Source organism: Hesperophylax consimilis, chromosome 24 (assembly GCF_061612785.1).
Source record: "Hesperophylax consimilis isolate HC1 chromosome 24, BYU_Hcon_1.0, whole genome shotgun sequence".
Classification (NCBI taxonomy): domain Eukaryota; kingdom Metazoa; phylum Arthropoda; class Insecta; order Trichoptera; family Limnephilidae; genus Hesperophylax; species Hesperophylax consimilis.
The window spans coordinates 11,018,568-11,024,567 of record NC_142859.1 but is presented as its reverse complement, the minus strand read 5'-3'; the positions used below and the strand labels follow the sequence as shown (position 1 = coordinate 11,024,567).

The window sequence follows — 6,000 nt, the reverse complement described above, 5'->3', positions numbered from 1 at the left end:
GTGGCTACGGAATTCACGGCGAAAAATCGAAAAATTCCCCACATTTTTCCAATCAAAGATAAAAAAAACACCCATCAAAAATACTCATCAAAAATACCTATTAAAAATATTTAGTCCCAGTATAAAATACTTGGAACCAGGTATTTTGGAGATTTGACTCAAATACAAAGTATCGCATGAAAATACCTGGTACTTTTACTGGGTACGATAAATACGCCTCACCTCTAGTTCGGCGAGTTCAGTCGTGAGTGGTTTGTTTTTGTTTATGGTTCGGCCGGATGGGCCGTGAGTGGTTTATTTATGGTTGTGCCTATTTTGTGCCCTTTGAAATTGCAAGACTGCAGGCCGGGAATTGTTTGTTATTTTGATTGTTTTATTTATGATGATATCTGTCTTCGTCTTTCCGCTGGGTTTACTTTCGCACGTACTTTTATTAAATTGCACACCTTGATGAATTTGATATTTACATTGTGGGGCTTCCACTAGGATTACTACACGGCCAAACCCCGGCAGAATCGTTTGTTATTATTTGCCATCATGTAATGCTCATCATCAAATCGTTACGAATGGCCGCGAAATTTCAGCAGTTTATTTATGCTAGTTGCTTTGATAAATCAACTTTGAACAGCGACCATATCGTCGTTCGTTTGGTAAGAATGGTAAGTGTTAATAATTATTTCATTTGTTTTTTGTTTTGTTTTGTTTTGTTACTGAGGTATATTGGTATTTCCTCGATGGTCTTTGTTGTATTATTTATATTTAAAGTTGTTGTTTATCTTTCCTTTTCACTAAAATGTTACTACGCAGTGCCGGGCCTTTTAGTGAAAAATTTTATTATATCTGGTAATTATTTCCCCATCCTCCGCACTTTCAATCACTATAAGAAACAACTATTTATATGCACAAAATAGATTCTTAGTTTGGGTTAATTCAGTAATTTATGCATCATATCTTTTATAAGAGGAATCATGGAGCATTTTATGAAAAACTAGACGAAGCTTTACCCAGTTTTAAATATTTCGATTTTTTTTAGGTTAAACAGCTGGCACATCAAAATGTGTTACCTATCATTGAATTTATCATCTTACACCTTTCGTTTTATTTCGTAGAACCGAATCATTTGGATGGCTGCCACGATAGATCTAGATCTTTCGGAAATTTCATTGGTCCAGAGGCACCTTCTGGATCAAGTCCACAGACTCCTGGAATATCATGTACATCCAGCTGAAGCATCATGTAAGTCCGGAACATTCTCGTCAACATGTATTCTAGAACATTCTTGAAGTAGAGCATTATTATTATAATTATATTTTTTTCGTTTTTATTGAAATATAATTCTTACATTTTCAAAAAAGAGATTAACATCATTAGAAGTTACCAAAAGTAATTATCAACGATTGGGTTATGTAAAAAGATATAAAATAATATAAAACAAAAATGCAAGACATAAGCAACGCAAAAAATAAACGAGTTCTAAGCTGTTAATTTAATTAACACTTCCCTAATTAAGAATAACTCATGTTTATCTATCCATATAAATTTAAAAAAAAAAGTAAATGTTCCTTTGTTCAAAATCTTAAATCTCCAGTTCTCACCGATTGCTTTGAAATTTTGACACAATGTTGTATTCGAATACATGTTTTTATATACTTATAGATTTATATTGTCACCTGTGACAGGAAACAACATGCTTTTTTAAAAAACAGCTCCATGTAACAGGAAAAAAAAGCTTTTTTCGGAAAACGGTGCAATCGGTTGGACGTAAAAGCAACACGCGCTATTTTTTCTATATCCGCACAGACAGACGGAGACACAGCAACACTTGGCGTGGTACAACTATTGTTTCCATTAAAAGAATGTGCTCTAAAGGGATTACTATCATTTCAACAAAACATTATAAACATAACCATGACCTTAATGTTTGTCTGCTTATCACAGTTTGTTCAAAAGCTGAAAAGCACTGAGAAACTGCGTTGAATGGGGATATCAAAATGGTGCTGATCAATAATTTAACGATAGATTTTATCATTAAATAATTATTTTGTTGTTTTTTTCAGTGTCAGCTGAAGAACAGTAGCATATTGACTGCTACCTCACAAGAGATGAGGAACACCTTCTGGATCATTCCGTAAGTCCGAAGATGTGTCCTTGAACATTCTTCTGAAGCAAGTCCAAAGACTTCTTCTGGAGCAAGTCCAGTTACACCTTTTGGAGCTAGTCCAAAGACACCTTCTGGAACAAGTACAGAGACAACTGGAGTATGTAAGTTCAGAGATAACTTCTAGAACATTCTTGAAGCCCCGGAGGAAGCAATATTTTTTCATTAAATAATTATTTTGTTTTATTTCAGTGTCAACTGAAGAACGGAAGCATATTGACTGCTACCTAACAAGATATGAGGAACACCTTCTGGATCTTCTTGAACATTCTTCTGGAGCAAGTCCAAAGACTTCTTCTTCTGGAGCATGTCCAGTTACACCTTCTGGAGCAAGTCCAGTTACAGCTTTTGGAGCTAGTCCAGAGACAGCTTCTGGAACAAGTCCAGAGACAACTGGAGTATCATGTAAGTTCAGAGATACCTTCTAGAACATTCTTGAACCCCGGAGATACATTTTGGATCACTTTGTGAGTCCAGGAAACTTCTGGAGAATTATAAGAGCCCAGAAACACTTGATTTCTGTGAGCCCTGGTACATAGATAGCCCAGGAAGCAGAAATATGAAGGAATTGTCTTCATTGCACTGTCTGAAAACAACTTTTTAATTTGTTATACACACTGAATAAGTTACTATTGTTTTAAACCCATATATTGTGCAGTATTTCTCCATTTAGTTGTGTCCGAAACTGTGGACAAACATTGAAATGTGTCGTCTTTACCATTAAATGATTCAATAGCCTTGCCTGAATTCAATTGCCTGAAGAATTAAGACAGGTATATGCCTCTAACAAATCTCGAAACGATATATTGAAATCCTATTTTTTCAAATGTTATTTGGAAAACGAGTCATAAGTAGGTACAAACTCTGTTCTGATACCCGTCCTAATTATCTCCAAGTACATCCAGAGATGATGGGCTTTTTTAATATTCTCATGCATTTTGAATGTAAAACATCTTGTATTAGGTCTGTTTATTTTTGACCCCGTACTTTTTAATGTATTTTCCTGATTTTGTTTTTATGCATTTATATAGTCCATCATTGAGGATACTTTTTCAACTTTTTGACAACAACAGTACATAAATCAAATGAGTGATTATAATAATTCATAAAGTCTTATAAGACAATTTTTTTTGTAAAATATCTGTAAAGTGATTCTTCATATCGCTGTTCCGGTGGAACATTGACGCAACTGCAAAAAGTGTAATTTTACAGGAGAGCCAAATATACAAAAGTATTTTATTCATTACCTCATAAAATGAAGCATAATTGAATTACTGGTTTTGAATTGCGGTTTTATTTAGCCAATGTGATATACTTTCACTCTATTATACATTTGAAATAAATATTTTATTTTTCTACCCTTAATTTCATCCCCTATTGCAATTGCGTCATTGTTTCCGGAAAATTACCCTATTAGAATTTTCTAGTTTTAGAGATAAAATTTTCATAATCATATGCATTTTGTAAAATTAGTGGTTACTTAGCAGGTTCAGAATGGTAGCATTGAAATAAAATAAAAAGTCATTGAAAAAATTATATAATTATATTGAAAATAAGACGAAAGGTAAAAATATAAATTAAAAAAAATTGAATTACAAAAATTCTTACAAAATATTATAGTAATAATTATAATAGTGTCATTGAAAAAGTGTATTATGTAATCCAATTGAAAATTTAAAACAAGAGTAAAAGCAAAGATCACCATTAAAAATAAAGTAAATTTTTATTTGAGAATTACAAATAAAATTATTAACGAAAAATTGAATCGTAAAAATCTTTACAAAACCCTGGAATTATATGCTTTGAAAGCAACTGCTTCAAATCTTTTAGTTTGTTTATACCCAAAGGAATTTTGGAAGAGTAAGCCCTACGCAGCTGACACTGTCGCAAAAAAAAGTCAGACGAACTCCGACCCCTCCTTTTCTGGCAAATAGCAACTTTCGTCCAATTTTGTTGTTTATAACTTTTTTTATACTGGAAGCAATCTTTCCCTTTTAAGACTTGAAGTAACATTACTTCAGTTATTTTGAAATCATTCCCTTCCTCGTCTTTATTGAAATCAAGGCCCATGTCATCGTACAGTGCTTTTAAATCGTAAAACATAGTGAAATCCATTTCATTGACAATTAAAGGAGCTCCTGTTTTTTTAGCATTCCTAATTAATACAACATATTGCTCGGGAATGTATATCGGTCCTGATTTGGTCGCCCTCTTCACTGCTTTTTCTATTATGCTATGCACTGAATCCCCTTCGTTTTGGGTGTGCCCGCGAACAAGGTACTTGTGAGTGATAGAGTTGATGTCCAAAGTATTGACAGCAAAAAGGTACATGCCTTTCAGAAACTTATTTTTTTGTTGCCCTCCACAGTTGTCCGAGTAAAAAATTACATCAACTCCAGGGTTGGTTATTGACAACTCTTTCAGATAGTCATAAACGCAAGATCCAATTTCTATTGCCCCTCTATTTCCCATCACTTCATTCCAAAAATAACAGCTGGCTTTAGCAATGTCGCAAGTGTTGTCAGTTTCACAGCCTTGGCCTTCTTTTGCCTTTATTTCCACTATTGTAAAATTGTAACAGTTCAAGCGAGATTTGTAAAAAAATGCAGAGCTTTGCCCTATCGGTACAGGTAACACTGCTTGCAAATCATAAGTAGCCAAATGTATGTTGTTTTCAGAACTTTTTGTTTTCAGTTTATCATTACTTTTTTCTTTGCGACTTAGCACTTTTTCCTCTAAGTGACTTTCAATAGCTGCTTGCATATTTTCTCTTTCTTCTGTTCCGGCATTTTTATAGGACTCGCATTGGTCACAAAGATCTTTCTTAGGAATGAAGAACCCTATATTAAATTCGCTGTTGAAAATACGAGAATAACAATCATAAGTTGCTGAATCTTTTTGATTTGATTCCTTTCGTCCTTTTATATAGTTTCTGTGAAGTTCCGCAATAGTTAAACCACCGTCTATATATTGCCTCGAAGTATCACTTCGGAGATAGTGACTTTCAATTCGTGGAATTGAATTTATGTGGCTACGAACAGCATCCAAAATTTCGTCACTTAGCTGTTTGTGGTTATTGTGCTTCCCTCGTTTATCTTCTGGTATAATAGTAGTTTTTTCACTTGAAACTGCTTTAATTATACAGCGAGTCGCTCTTTCAGTTATTCCAAAAGTATTAATGAGAAAAGTTTTACATACACGATTTTTTTTCCCATTGCTTGTTATGAAAAAAGCACAATTTGTATTTCTGGGAGAGCTTTTTGATGTAGAAATACGTCGGTAGCTCAATTCAAGTGGCTCAACACAAGATGCCAAATGATCTCGCTGTCTCTGCAAGGACCCTAACTCCCAATACTCTTTAAAAAGTACCTCCCTCAACTCTCCAGATACCCTATTTGGACATTTCAAACGGCATTTGGTGGTACACGGAGGCCCCATTTGTTTTGCAGCCACAACATTTCCTGTCCTAGAAGTATACCCCTGTCCAGAATTCTTTAGTCTTTTCTTCTTTTCTTTCAACCAATTATTCACATTCCTTTGCCTTTTTTTCCCCTTCTTGACTGTGAGATCATTATTAATTATTACTGTTGGAGGGACTTGTTGTTGTGTCTGCTTCATTTTCATCTGATGATGATGACGACTCAATAGTTGAAGGGCAATAGTCGTCGGAGGAACGTGAACTTAAATCTGAATCTTCTGAACTATCGGACTCATAAGAGACTGATGGTACCCTCCTCAAGCTTAGTTTGGTTTCGCTAGTCCTTTTAACAATATAGGTATTTTTTTGCTTTTCAAAAGAAATCAGTGCTTCAGGTTGGCTGAGGTTGACTTCAGATCCACTG

At 34.3% G+C, this 6,000-nt stretch overlaps 1 long non-coding RNA gene across 1 annotated transcript in view; it reads left to right on the top strand.

Annotated features, from left to right (window-relative positions):
* Positions 1-330: 330 nt before the first annotated feature.
* LOC149411897 (uncharacterized) overlaps positions 331-6,000 on the top strand; it is a 138,887-nt gene continuing 133,217 nt past the window's right edge. The window contains exons 1-4 of the long non-coding RNA XR_016304729.1: positions 331-659; positions 1,110-1,236; positions 2,058-2,262; positions 2,351-2,563. This is a non-coding gene — a long non-coding RNA (uncharacterized LOC149411897). The remainder of the gene's footprint in view (positions 660-1,109; positions 1,237-2,057; positions 2,263-2,350; positions 2,564-6,000) is intronic.